General features: G+C 38.0%; 1 protein-coding gene and 1 non-coding gene across 3 annotated transcripts in view; one reads left to right on the top strand and one right to left on the bottom strand.

The window, feature by feature from the left end:
• LOC108264295 (golgin subfamily B member 1) overlaps nt 1-632 on the bottom strand; it is a 58265-nt gene extending 57633 nt beyond the window's left edge. For both annotated transcript variants that reach the window (XM_047155041.2, XM_053678070.1), the window contains exon 1: nt 478-632. The gene's annotated coding sequence lies outside the window, so the exon portion shown is untranslated. The remainder of the gene's footprint in view (nt 1-477) is intronic.
• A 3823-nt stretch (nt 633-4455) lies between these two features.
• LOC108264074 (uncharacterized) lies at nt 4456-14283 on the top strand. The gene is made up of 3 exons (XR_008393914.1): nt 4456-4818; nt 10922-12078; nt 13966-14283. It is a non-coding gene; the product is annotated as an uncharacterized LOC108264074 (transcript).
• The last annotated feature ends 1417 nt before the right edge of the window (nt 14284-15700 follow it).

Genomic DNA, 15700 nt, shown 5'->3' with positions numbered 1-15700 from the left:
GGGTGCGAACCTGTTAGGCAGCCTGTGTGTGTGTACATACATACATACACGTATCGGTAGTTAAATATAGTCGACTTTCAAATAAATTTTTGAAAAATAAAACTAATTTAGATTGGCTACCTAATATTTTCATTTTCCCAAGTAGCATTTAAACACTGCTGGGAAGCGAGTGACTAATCTAACCGAGCTGCCTAACAGGTTCGCACCCATATTTGCGACAAATTCTTCCTACTTGGCTACGATTGGCTAATGAGACAGCACACTCTATGATCTGATTGGATATCAGCTCACCCGAATGTTCGAAAACCCAATCCCAATAATGGAGGTGGAAACTTCTCGAATACGGGTAGGTAAAAAAATGAATAAATAATGCATTGAGCTATCTAACTAGCTATCCTCAGAGCTACATGGAGACCCTGGGATATGAGGCACTACTGACATGTTGACGTACCGCGAATACTTTCATTTGGCGCTTACCTGCTTATTAGGACCATAGAGGGCTAAATATTTTCTGCAGCAGAATTGTGCTCTCTTACGTTCCCGCAAATATGGTGAAAATTCCGAGACATCATTATGATTTCTCATCTATCCGCCATCTTTGTCAGGTGGACGAACACGTTTGTCGCGCATGCGTAGAGCTGCTGCTGCTGAGCACGCGCTCTGTTGCCAAAATGCTCATTGTGGTTTTGCTGCGCCCCTCAGCGGCTTTCATGCGAGTTTTTTTTTTTGTTGTTGTTGTTTTTTTTTTAATATGCTGACGATTTTATCCAGGAATCACATTAAATGTCATGTACAGGAGTAGCGTCATGTCCAGGTTCCGAGGCATGAGGAGACAAGAGCACACTAGTGATGGTGAAATGAAACTTGTCTCCCAAATGTATGGAAAAACTGGTTTGTGTTCATTACTCCAATCTTTTGAACACAGTGCACGCTACTTGCATCTAGTGGTCAAAAGTATGAAGTGCAGCTCCCAGTGGGTCATGCAGCGGGGTTTCGGGTTCCAGCTAATTCCAATCGTTTAAAAACATTTTTTAACAGTAAAAACAACTCGTAACCTAAAATAATACTGTGTATTACATAATGAACAAAAAGCCTTTTGTATTTTTATTTTGTTTTATGGTATAGGCAAAGCAAATCTGATACAATAATACTAATTTCTTATAGACGACTTTGGTTTCGAAGCAAATTAGTTGGGTTTTTTTGTTGTTGTTTTTTTTACGATCAATGGCGTACACTAACTGGTTAATTAACCGAATTAATTACTCGAAGCTTTTCAACACATTGCACGCTAGTGGCATCTGGTGGTCAAAAGCATGAAGTGCAGCTAGTAATCCATTACATGCTACTGGAGGCTGTAGTGCAGTTTTTGAGGGTTTTGCTGATAAATCTGTGTATTATAATCCTCCGTCAGACGTCATTCTTTAGTCAGTAAAAGGCAACTGGTAACATTAAATAATGCTTTATAAAGGGAAAAAAACAATGCCCCCTGAGGACACTTGTAGAATGTTACATCTGTTTATAATGGTCCTACTGACTAGCACACATAAACGTATTCATTACGTTCAACCCAGCTCTAGTCCATCACATTTGGCAAGGTGTATATGGTCTGAACTGTAAAACGTGAGGTTTGATTGTGCGTGTGCTTGTTAATTTTGCCAGTGAAACTATTAATATAAATTTCTTATACATAGACCACCTTAGTTGTAATACATAGACAACCTATGGGAATGGTTTTGGACCTCAATTTCAAATGGACAATTTCGCTGTGGTCACTGGGCTATGGCCTTATGACTGCAATTACCACATAGTTTTGCACTCAAGTCTCCTTTAGTAAACAGTGGATCAGTTCAACAAAACAGACTTCATATAAAAACCGTAATGAACTTCCCATTACTTTCACACTATCCATTGTTACGCAGATGAGGATGGGTTCCCTTCTGAGTCTGGCTCCTCTCAAGGTTTCTTCCTCATATCATCTTAGGGAGTTTTTCCTTGCCACCATCGCCACCGGCTTGCTCAATAGGGATAAATTCAGACACTTAAAATCTGTATCCTGTGTTTATATGTTTCTGTAAAGCTGCTTTGAGACAATGTCCATTTTTAAAAGTGCTATACAAATCAAATTGAATTGAATTGAAGTTGTTGCCAAGAGTTTTTTCCCCAGAACTACAAAATATATTTAAGCAATACCACACAAACAAGAGTGTGGCTATACTGAGTATCGGAACGGCTGTGATTTGGCCGGAAACAGGAACCTGCATTTTGAGTGTCATAGCTAATCACAATCGTGTCGATATTCTGTATAACCGCACCATTGGAAGTTCTATAAACAAGAAATTAATATTGAGTAAGCGGCATTTCGGGCACAACATGGCCACATGTTCTGTTTATTTTTGCTCCGCCAGTGGAAATAGATCCCGAAGAAGCCACACTTCCCAATTTGTATATTCCCGTTAAAAAGGTTTTCTTGTAAAATTAGCATCTCTTCTTTCATATTTTATGACCTTTCATAATTTAAGTCAAAAGTTCTATTACTGAAAGTATCGTATGCCATATCCACTGATGATGTCGCTAACTCTACTGTAGTAATGGTTTCCACCTACGTAGTGAACACAGTCGATACATACAGGGAAACGTCCTAGTGTGGGTTTAGGGTTTGATTGGAGGTCAGTTGAGGGTACGTTCAGACTAGGAAGCAACAAAGCGGAAACACTACAAGCCATTTTCAAACCAGTCCCATGTGAAAGTCATTCGCGAAATTACCACTAGGCGGTGCAGAGGGACGGTTTGCAAAAGACTGAGTAAAAAAAAAAACCTCATTGCACACATGCACCAAATGAGATAAACCCAAGAAAGACTGTTGCAAGGAGCCATATCAATGGCTGAATTTAGCACCACAGAGATGCACAGCAGTCAAACACATTGACTTTACAAGCATCACTAACTGAGCAACCACTTAAAAGAGAAACCCATTCCACAAATACCATGTTGAAGAAATAATAGTAAATACGCCTTACCTTTAGCAGAACATCATCTTTCTTGACTTTGTGCATGCAAAGTCGTTACTTAAATCCTCAACGTTTTTTTCTAAATCCCGAGAGAAAAAAAAACTTGTGATTGTGGGTACATTGTGAATGAGCCGTTATAGTTTATCTTTTTTAGTTTGCGTTTCAGTTAATATACCATGCTTTAAAAACAGACAGGTGATGAGTAGAATATTGTTTAGGCTAAAACACCACCAAGCGAGCATGTGGTGTACACTTACAGTACAATAATGTTGTAATTAAGGTTAATTCAGTGTTATGTCATTAATACAGTTGGGCAACATGACAGTAAATTCACCGAAGTTGCTTTAGAGGGATAGTTCAGTGAGAAAGAACATCTCAATCTAAAAAAAAAAATGTTTATCAATACCTTCTGTCCTTGTTCCTTTTTTGCTTCCTTTCAGGTTCCTCAGAGGGAGGAACTAAGAATTGAGGAAGGGATGGGAAGCAAGGAAAGGAAATGAGGATGCGCAGTTTAAGAAATGAAAAGCACCTGTACGCTTTATGTACTATGTTGAATTTTTACTACATTTACCTATTACTGAAATGCACTGCAATTCATCTCTCTCTCTCTCTCTCTCTCTCACTCTCTCTCTCTCTCTCTCTCTCTCTCTCTCTCTCTCTCTCTCTCTCTCACACACACACACACACACACACACACATCTCAGTAAGGTGTTGCGCTACCTCGCAGCTCCAGGATCATGTTTTGATCCTGAGCTCAGGTGTGTGGAGTTTCACATTTTCTCCCCGTGTATGTGTAGCTCCTGTGTAAAACCTTAGACCCTAAACTTATCCTTTCTGATCAGCTACATTTGTGGTAAAGGGAACAGGGCACCATGCGCACACACACATTCTCAACTAGGGGCAATTTATGGCCACCAATCTGTCTAATGGCAGGTTTTTGGGAGGTGGGAGAAAACCTGAGAACCCAGAGTAAATCCATGTGTACAGGGGGAGAATACTCAGAACTCCACAAAGACAGTAACCCGAGCTCAGGATCGCACCAGGGATCCTGGAACTGTTAGGTGGCAACACTACCTACTGCACCATCATGCTGCCCAGATGGAAAAATTGGTGGAATTAAATGCAATTTGAGCACATAGTTAAATGTTATGCTCCTGTTTAAACAGGTCCTTCAGTTTTCAGTGATGTCAACCTGATCTCTCATGAATAAAGTATCCCTTAAAGTTCAGAAAGGTGCTCAACCAAGGGGAAGTCAACAAGGGTGTGTTAAAAGCAGGAGTGGGACACAACCTTGGTTTAAAGCACTGGTGGGAGGAGGTGTGGCCTTGCATGACAAGCTTAAATATGATTGGCTGTTTCTTTGTGCCTACAGAGTGCTATTGACTGTGATTTTTTTTCTTTTCTTTTATCCTTTTATCCCATTCACACTCCTGCTGGAGTCTTAGCAACTGCAGTACATCGCTAGGAGCCTCAGTATTCATCATCTGATACAACCCTCGTTGAACATAGCAGACATTATATATGGATATGACAAATAATATAATTTTAGTCCAATTCTTTTAGTGTCAAATCTGTGTAAAAAGCATCCAGTGTTTGAATGCACCATGCTACACTGGAGGAATTTGTTTATTTGTGCATTTGGATGTGTGTTTTTAATATGCATCTGTCTTTCAGAGGCAAAAAAGCCACCCGTTGGATTGATATCACCTGGAAACTCACAAACTGAGAGCAACTCAGGCCTTAATTCCACTGGTTTGAAACACATCCAGTACATCACTAGCAGAACAAGAATACAGATTGATTTAAGTGGGTGAGTGTGTACTTCAATTAAATTTCAGTTATAGTAGATTACTTTTACCCAGAAATGTGTATTTGTAAACTACATTCAATATTCGGTATAATCGGATCTATTATTATCTGACTGACTAATGCTTGATTGAAGGAACAACTTGCCAAAAAGAAGGTCAAATGTACACAATGTTCCCCTTAGCACAGGTCTGGGGGTTGTTTTGTTTCGTTTTATTACATTTAAGCATTTTGCAACCTGCAAGTCATCACATCCTCAAAACGATATAATTTGTACTTAACAGTTTTGATGTACAGGTCCATCTTGAAATTTGTGAAATCTAAAAGCTACACCTACCTGATGCTGGTGTGGAATGTTATCAAACTACATACAAGTGGTTCTGGTGTCAAGATCCTGCCACTGTTTATAGCTCTGCAATTTCCCTTGATGTATTTTTGTAGATAATATAGGTATATAGATGATATAGGTTCCTCAAACCACGTAAGCAAAGGGGTCCCCCCCCTTTTCTGCTGACACTCCCCTTTTTGTGGGACCATTGAAACTTTATTTATTTTACTTTTTTCTTGTACTTTAAAGGTTATTATGAGTGGTGAGTGGTGTGTAGGACATACCAGACAACACAGCAGACGAGACAAAACACTAGAGGGTGGAGGGCGGAGTTATGGGGAGGATGAGCAAAGAATAGCTGTTGGAATGTCAGTTGAGTAAATTAACATGTATAACACCAACTTTGGTTTCTATGAAATGACTTTGGTTATGTGGTTTGTCCCTAGGGACTGTTTTGTTAGCGATTGTGAAGTCATTCCCTGGTGTATGTCGGTGATGAGTGGTGTCCAAATAGAGTTCAATTTGGTCGTTTTATTTTGATTGAGGTAGATAGGTTTTCCATTCTTATGTAGATAAGTAAGTCTTTTTAATACTAAGATACTGCTACTCAGATACTGAACAACTTGAGAGAGCACTTTTAGAAAAGTGTGTGATGATTTTGGTGTGTAGTTTGAATGATGCTAAACTGGAGGCTATAAGTGTCAATGACTTGTTAGCTACATTAGCTCCAGTCGAAAGCTAAAGAAACAAACTTGAGATATCAAAAATATCCTTTCTGATAAACTACAATCTGGGTGAAGTGGAAACTGTGGATACATTTAATTGTTGGGTAAACGGTTGCTTTAATGTAAATGTAGAGCAGATCATGTGTGTATGTGTGTGTATGTACAGTTCTTCCCAAATGGATTAAAGAGCCCAACATCTGTTAAAATTTTGCTCTAAACTCACATTGTGAATGTTGATCCTCTTTTTTGGAACCAAGCATAACACCATCACCATAAGAAAAATAGACAGACTTACAAAGTACACAAAAGGACAAATATCAGACATTGTAATTGAGTGTTTTTTGGGTCAAGCAAATAAGCTCCAAGTTTTCTGTTTAATGTGTTTGGTATTTGGAGGAATTATGGCATGAGCCCAGTAGGGCATTATTAATTTGAGACACTTAAAAAAAAAAAAAAAAAAACACATTAGAATGCAATTGTCTATGTTCCTTTAAGTGTGTGTAATAGTTTGCCCCCATCATATTTATATTATGTACTGTAACTGATGCATTGCTCAACCCTAATAGTTTAATTGTTGAAATAGTGACAGATATTACATTTTAGCCCTGAAATCTAATACCACAACCTGCCACCACTGCTCTTAGCTGGCACACACATGTTTCCAGGGGTTTCAGTACAGCATAACAGATATTGCCTCATCAGTCAGGTGTCACTTATTCGAGAATCTGCATAGGTCAATGATCATTCACAGTTTGGGAGGAAAAAAAAACAAACATTTGCTGCAGATAGTTGTCTGTCCATGATCACAGGGGTTTCGTGCCAAATACCCTTTTACACTCATACTTCTAGATCTTCAGATACCTGTCCATGATCACAGGTTCATCTTTGAAAAATACTATTCAGTTATGAAATGCTTGTATCACTTAAAAAAGCTCAAAGTCTTACTGATTTTACATCAATTCTATCATGCATGGCTAAAAATTATGCTGTGAAAACTTAGTTCTTTTTAACTTCAGTATCATTTCAACTGCTGTTGCCCCATTATAAAAAAACAAACAAACTCGCAATTATCTACGTGTTCATACTCTACTTTATTTACAAAGAAAGAGCAAAGTTTACAGTATAACAAAAAGAGTTACCGGTATGACTGTTTTGTCTTTCATCATACATTGCTGATCCTGGGAATGACTGTGCTGGAATTACCCTAAAAAAAAACCGCATGTTCGGTGACCTGTAAAGGGGACGTCTTCGCCACAGCTCCTGAAATGCCCAGATGTACCTGAAGTTTTGTGTTCAAAGCTAAAAAGACATCAGAATCTGCCTTCTTTACTTTTGCACTGGAGCCATTGTTTCTAACAGTTAAGCAAAACTTATACTGTAGCTCAGTTTACCATTATTCTAACTTAAATGAATTAACATTACCTAACACACATACAGTGGGATCCAAAAGTCTGAGACCACATTAGAAATCTTGGATTTTTTTGCATATAAATTGTAAATAATCAAGAGGATTTATCATTTTGAATGATATAAAAGCAAAGAAACATTGAATCTATATCTTGAATAGTGCAATTCTGCACTATTTCTAGGTTCCTATTGAAATTTAAGCAAAATTGTGATATTGAGCATGTTAACTGCTTTGCACAAAATGACAGATTTTCCTCATACATAATCTCTTCTATTGAAGCACGTGTTCAGATGACACTCCGATGGATTTGATATAAAATGGATCATAAGGTTTTGCACAAACTTGTAGAGTCTGTGTCAGCTCGAGTGCACACTGTCATTAAAGCAAAAAGGGGACATACATTGAAAATGTAAATATTCATGTAAATATTTCAAAGATTCTACTTTTCACTCAAGTTGTTGTCAATAATATAATGTGTAATGCAAATTGTTGTATTAAATTTGAAAGGAATGCAAATCAGGAGCATTTTCAGACTCTTGGACTCCACTCTATATGAAGTTTTTTAGTCATAAAAGTAACTGAAATGCCTAGCAGTAGGGGTAAATCAAAGGAACTGACTTTGTGTGATAATATTAGACTTTGTGTGTCTGTGTTGTATATAAATAGTATCATTTCATCCTTTCAGAAATTCTTTGATGCCTTTAAAGCGGATCAAACATGCTATAGTTTGAATCAAACACTTAAAGATCCATGAAGATGAAAGGCTAAAACTCCCCATCAAAAAGCCATGAACAAGAATTAGCTTTTACCTTCGTTTATGACTAAGGCCGGGCTCACACTGTATGATTTTGGCCACGATTTGGTCGTCTGAGACAAATTTTGAGAATCCTGAAAGATTCCTATAATCCTAGGCCAGAATCTGTAGTCTTTGATCACTAGTTTGACAAGTTCCCCGACAACCAATTAACGGCCGTTATGATAAAAAATTTTTCCTCTGATTAAATTCTGCCAATGTCAGAAGATTCGAGGCACAGTCCTGTAGTGTGGCTTCTCCTACTCCGTACGAGTCTTCTTGAGTGCGTCCCTGTTTCACGTCTGTCGTACAACCTGACATTAATGACAATTGAGATCCTACAGTGTGACATGGCTTACAGTGGGGATCATGTTCAGTCTGACAAGCAACAGTCGCAAAGGACTATTAAAAATGGCACAGTGTGCACCCGGCTTAACCCACATTCAGGACTTTACTAAATTAGGTTCTGAATCAATCTATTCACTGGAGCTGTGATACTAATGCAGCTAACACACACTCCTGTTTCGCATAACTGTATGTCTAAATGATCATACACCCTTTAGTGTCTCTAAAACACTTAAATATGTGATTTCTGACTAATATTTGTAAAAACAAACTGTAGAACATCACAAAGCTACAACTGGACAAAGATCCAGTTGGAGGTGTAGTTTAAGTCTAATTTGTTTTAGGCATGTGTGTGATCAAGTCCAGCTAAAAACAGCTTTCCACATGAACACTTCCTTATTTGGGTCAAACACATTTGCTTTCCAAGCATGTAAGATGACTAAACTTAGTGCCATGCAAACATTATCATGCTAACATTTGCACAACAGTTAGGTGACAATTCAAATCTTCACATCTATGTAGTTAGGGTTTACACTAGATTAGGTTATACAGTATGTCAGCCAAATTAAGGCTCTGTTCCAAATGCTTGAGCACACAAAATCCATTCTTCTTCTAATAATAATATGGCTTCTTTACAGTATACTGGCTTTTCTATTTTTGACCATTCATGTGGTTTTATTTTTGATGGCTGAAGTGTTACCCAATTAAATCCATTAATGCAGTGTAACTGGGTTTACAAATATGATTGTGTAGCAAAATGAAGCGAATAATTAACCACATTAACTGTAAGGTGTTTTTTGTGTTGAATGTCCCTCTCTCTTGCTGTCTCTCTTATTCCCTGTTTTTTTTTTTGATTATTCTCTCCTTCTTCCTCCCCATCTTCCTCTTTGCTGTTTCTGTCAATGACATCTGCCAAGTTAGCTATGCCTACAATCCTGATGTCAAAGGTAACACACCATGGCAGACCCACAATAAAACCACAACACTGTAACCAATTTCGCAAATCCAAGCTGATGAAGCGTCTAGGTCATGTGGACGGCTTTACTGTTTCTCCCTTTTTAAACTCTTGAGCTTGTGTTAGCATGCTAATTGCTTTTCTCCCAGAGACCAACTAGACAAACAGAGGGAGGCCAAGTTGAGGACTCTTGATCAAATCCTGTTTACTCACTTGGAAAAAAAAAAAGAAGTGGTGTTAAAAGTGTAGCTCTCGTCTGAATGGACGGAGGCCCCTCTTCTTATTCATCACTTCTTATTCATCCTTTTGTTGAGTTCAGTGTTGGGTGAGGGGTCAGTGTGGAGTGTTAATCTCACACTCAGACAAGTCTTGCAGGAGCTTATGCTCATAGCCTTAAATTAATTTGAAGTGATGCTTTTTACATGCACCTTGATATGTTTACTTTGAAATGAACTCTGTTTACTATATTTTATAAATAGCAATGTATTGTATCATTGTTTTTTACACTATGTAGCTATATATATATATATATATATATATATATATATATATATATATATATATATATATATATATATATATATACCATTAAAATCCCTGACAGGTGAAGTGAATATCAATGATTATCTCGTTAGAGTGCGAGGGGGATATATCAGGCAGCAAGTGAACAGTCGGTTCAAAGTTGATGTGTTGGAAGAAGGAAAAATGGGTAAGCGTAAGGATCCGAGCAACTCTGACAAAGGCCAAATTGTGATGGCTAAACGACCGGTTCAGAGCATCTCTAAAATAACCAAAACGGTCTTGTGGGGTGTTCCCAGTATGCAGCCGTTAGTACCTACCAAAAGTGGTCCAAGGAAGGACAGTCTGTGAATCGGCAACAGGCACAAGGGCACCCAAGGCTCAATGATGCACGTGGGGAGTGAAGGCTAGTCGGTCTGGTCCAATCCCACAGAAGAGCTACTGTAACACAAATTGCTGAAACGTTAATGTTGGCTATGATAAAAAGATGTCAGAACTCACACTGTGTTGCAGCTTTCTGTGTATGGGGCTGCATAGCAACAGACCGGTCAGAGTGTCCATGCTGACCCCTGTTCACCTACGAAAGAGCCTACAACGGGCATGTGAGCATCAGAACTGCACCATGGAGCAATAGAAGAAAGTGTTCTGATGAATCATCTTTGCTTTTACATCATGTAGGCAGTCTGCTGTTCTGGGCAATGTTCTGTTGGGAAACCATGGGTCCTGGCATTCATGTGGATGTCACCACTGTATGACACTGATTTCTACATGCAGTTTTAATGCTGCTAAACTGGAGGCATCGAGCATGCTTTACCTGTTAGCTACATTACTCTTATAGCTCCAATGCAAAACCTCAGACAACAAACATATCTTAGAAGATTTACTGCACTTAGTTTACAAAATCTCATTCTGATTCTGATATCTCAATGCTGAACAAATAAATAATAAAATAACAAGAATATTTCCAGCAAAGCAAAAATCAGAAACTGCTACAAATACAATGAAAAGCTCATAATCAGTCTGTTTTTCCACAGGCCAAACGTGTGCGGAATGAGATGCTGTCCTGGATGGATCATTCATCCCAAGACTAAAAAATGCACAAAACGTGAGTGATTAAGTTTAAAATCTTGTGAAACTCTATTCATATATAGTATATTTATTATATATTTTTAATAATGAAAGCTATGTGCCCAAAACCCTATCTATAATAACGAGACAAACAGAGGGAATATTGCAACATTGCTGTTTTATGGATGGATGAGACCAAAATATAACTTTTTGGTTTAAATGAGTAGTGCTATGTTTGGAGAAAGGAAAACACTGTATTCAAGCATAAGTACCTTATCGTATCTTTGAAACATGGTGGTGGCAGTACGATGGTTTGGGCCTGTTGTGCTGCATCTGGACCAGAACACCTTGTTATAACTGAACAATGAATTCTCAATGATACCAGTAAATTCTGAAGGAAAATTTCAGGACATCTGTCCTTGAACTGAATCTCAAGAGAATATGAGTCATGCAGCAAGACACTGACCTTAAGCACACAAGTGGTCCTGACCTTGATCCAATAGAAATGTTGTTTAAGGACCAGTTCATGTGAGGAAACCCATAATATTGAAGTGGGGGGTAATGAATGTAGTATGCAAAATTATTTTACAAATAAAAAATGTAAAAGATTTGACTGCATAAATATTGACCCAAGTAAATGTAAACCCCTAAATTAGTTATAGAGTAAACCACTTGCCATCAGAAATCATATAATTAGCTGAATGGAGTCAAGCTGTGTGCAAATAAAGTCTATTGTAATATTAATTTGTAACAGTACAAAATGTTGAAAACTGAAAGGGGGGGTGAATACTTAAGCAGTATTTGCAATGGAAAGAGTGTTAACAGCAACAGCAACTAGGGTAATAATATCAATCTAACAAGCTCTCTTTCTCTCTGCAGCAAAGTGTTCTCCTTATTGTTATAACAGAGCCATGTGCAGAAAGCAAAGCCTGTGTCGGTGCCGTTTAGGTTCTCAGCACTGTAAACAGAATCAAACAATCTCTTCATCTGAAATTTCATCCACACCTGTAACTGTGCCAGAAGCCATGCCCACATACAAAACCACGCCTTCACCTGTGCTACCCACACCAGTCACGACTGACTCAAACATGGGGAAATATTCTGTACGCTGGAAGCCTCTAAGGTAAGAGAATATACCCCTCATTTATTTGGATGATATAAACTATATAAGTGATCTAATGGAAGCTAATCATGAGAAATCCTACCTCTTCTTCCTACGGCATGAGCAAAGGAGGCTGTGAAAAATTTTCTTTATTGTTTAACCTTTTGATCCACTCTCATGGATATCAAAGGAAATACAGTTTTATAAATATATATGTGTGTGTGTATATATATATATATATATACAGTGAGGGAAAAAAGTATTTGATCCCCTGCTGATTTTGTACGTTTGCCCACTGACAAAGAAATGATCAGTCTATAATTTTAATGGTAGATTTATTTGAACAATGAGAGACAGAATAACAACAAAAAAATCCAGAAAAACGCATGTCAGAAATGTTATAAATTGATTTGCATTTTAATGAGGGAAATAAGTATTTGACCCCTCTGCAAAACATGACTTAGTACTTGGTTTAAAAACCCTTGTTGGCAATCACAGAGGTCAGACGTTTCTTGTAGTTGGCCACCAGGTTTGCACACATCTCAGGAGGGATTTTGTCCCACTCCTCTTTGCAGATCTTCTCCAAATCATTAAGGTTTTGAGGCTGACGTTTGGCAACTCAAACCTTCAGCTCCCTCCACAGATTTTCTATGGGATTAAGGTCTGGAGACTGCCTAGGTCACTCCAGGACCTTAATGTGCTTCTTCTTGAGCCACTCCTTTGTTGCCTTGGCCGTGTGTTTTGGGTCATTGTCATGCTGGAATACCCATCCACGACCCATTTTCAATGCCCTGTCTGAGGGAAGGTTTTCACCCAAGATTTGACGGTACATGGCCCCGTCCATCGTCCCTTTGATGCGGTGAAGTTGTCCTGTCCCCTTAGCAGAAAAAAAACCCTAAAGCATAATGTTTCCACCTCCATGTTTGACGGTGGGGATGGTGTTCCAGGGGTCATAGGCAGCATTCCTCCTCCTCCAAACACAGCGAATTGAGTTGATGCCAAAGAACTCCATTTTGGTCTCATCTGACCTCAACACTTTCACCCAGTTGTCCTCTGAATCATTCAGATGTTCATTGGCAAACTTCAGACGGGCATGTATATGTGCTTTCTTGAGCAGCGGACCTTGCACGCGCTGCAGGATTTCAGTACTTCACGGCATAGTGTGTTACCAATTGTTTTCTTGGTGACTATGGTCCCAGCTGCCTTGAGATCATTGACAAGATCCTCCCGTGTAGTTCTGGGCTGATTCCTCACTGTTCTCATGATCAATGCAACTCCACGAGGTGAGATCTTGCATGGAGCCCCAGGACGAGGGAGATTGACAGTTCATTTGTGCTTCTTCCATTTGCGAATAATCGCACCAACTGTTGTCCCCTTCTCACCAAGCTGCTTGGCAATGGTCTTGTAGCCCATTCCAGACTTGTGTAGGTCTACAGTCTTGTCCCTGACATCCTTGGAGAGCTCTTTGGTCTTGGCCATGGTGGAGAGTTTGGAATCTGATTGATTGATTGCTTCTGTGGACAGGTGTCTTTTATACAGGTAACAAACTGATATTAGGAGCACTCCCTTTAAGAGTGTGCTCCTAATCTCAGCTCGTTACCTGTATAAAAGACACCTGGGAGCCAGAAATCTTTCTGATTGAGAGGGGGTCAAATACTTATCTCCCTCATTAAAATGCAAATTAATTTATAAAATTTTTGACATTCATTTTTCTGGATTTTTTTGTTGTTATTCTGTCTCTCACTGTTCAAATACAACTACCATTAAAATTATAGACTGATCATTTCTTTGTCAGTGGGCAAACGTACAAAATCAGCAGGGGATCAAATACTTTTTTCCCTCACTGTATATATATATTCATTTATTTATTGTAGCCAGTAAACCATTTTTATGTTGATTTTGATGTAGGTATTTGGATCATTATCCTGCAGGATGATTCAACCACGGCCCATTCACACCTGAGACCTTGTAAGACTAACAAGTCACATGACACCGAGGAGAGAAAATGGCTAATTGGGCCCAATTTGGACATTTTCACTTAGGGATGTACTCACTTTTGTTGCCAGCAGTTTAGACATTAATGGCTGTGTGTTGAGTTATTTTGAGGGGACAGCAAATTTACAGTTACACAAGCAGTACACTCTCTACTTTACCTTGTAGCAAAGTGTCATTTCTTCAGTGTTGTCACATTAAAAGATACAATCAAATATTTACAAAAATGTTAAGGATGTACTCACTTTTGTGAGATACTGTGTGTGTGTGTGTGTGTGTGTGTATGTATATATATATATATATATATATATATATATATATATATATATATATATATATATATATATATATATATATATATATATATAAACCATTATTTGATATCCATGAGAGCAGAGTATTTTTGTGATTGAAAAAAAAAGATCAAAAGTTTAAACCATGAAGACAATTTTTCACAGCCTTTTTTGCTTATGTTTACCAAGGGTGCCAATATTAGTGGAGGGCATTGTTTATTTTACATTTGTAGCAGGCGACTTTATTCAGAGTGACTTACAGAAGTGCTTTACACTCTCCAAATACCTGTCCTCATGCTAGTACAAACAGGCTAGGGTCTTAGTATATGATTAAGCTGAAACCTTGGTAAGTGTAAAAGTTGAGATTTTTCCGCTCTCCAGAGAAGGTTTAGTGATCACTATTGATCAAGTGGTTAGTGAAGAGATGGGTTTTTAGTAGTTATTTGAATACAGCCAGTGACTCCGCTGTTCTGACAGCCAGGGGAAGCCATCTTGGTGGCAATACAGAGAAGAGAAAAGGCTTGATAGTTGTTTTCCTTGTACCACGAGAAACAGCCTTGAACATATTTAATCACATATGTTAAAAAAAAAAGAAAGAAAGAAACTGAATAAATTTTCTGTGTCATTTTGCTTCACATGTGTACAAGTGAAACATGCAAAACATGAAAAATATTAAAAGTGAATATTGTTAAAATATGTGTGATGCTTATTCTTGTGAAGTCAGAGTAGGTTGGGTTAATTTATTAAAGCAAAAGTCGCACAGATTGACGGGGGAATAATATTCATAAATAAATACAACTGAATAAAAATACAGATTTTTAAAAAATAATGTACTAATATAATTTAAGGAGGTTTAATAGTAGATTAGTAATTTGTTTGTCTAATAAATGTTATGATAGAAGGGCGGCACTGAAGATAGATGAATGAATGAATGAATGAATGAATATTATGACAGCGGTTCATTGACAAAGCTTTTTTTTATTTTAGCTGTCTAACATAGTATATAAGAGTTGAAAAATGTTTCCTTCAAGAAGAAAAAGTCACCGACTACAAGCAATGACCCATATAACAGTTCACAGAGAAATAATGCTTATGAATGATACAGAATATCTCAATATAATCTGAGGTAATTAATTTCTTATAAAAATGATTTTATTTGTCTTGATGCAGGTTATCCATGTGTTATCGGGTACTTGTCTATAGAAGGCACTCTTTTTCTCTTATTCTGTATTCTCTCTCTTTCTCAAGATTTCTTGCTCTCTCACTTCCTCACTTCCTCACTCATTCTCTACACTACTTGTGTGTGTGTGTGTGTGTGTGTGTGTGTGTGTGTGTGTGTGTGTGTGTGTGTGTGTGTG

Source organism: Ictalurus punctatus, chromosome 4 (assembly GCF_001660625.3).
Source record: "Ictalurus punctatus breed USDA103 chromosome 4, Coco_2.0, whole genome shotgun sequence".
Taxonomy (NCBI): domain Eukaryota; kingdom Metazoa; phylum Chordata; class Actinopteri; order Siluriformes; family Ictaluridae; genus Ictalurus; species Ictalurus punctatus.
This window is presented reverse-complemented; position numbering and strand designations above follow the sequence as displayed.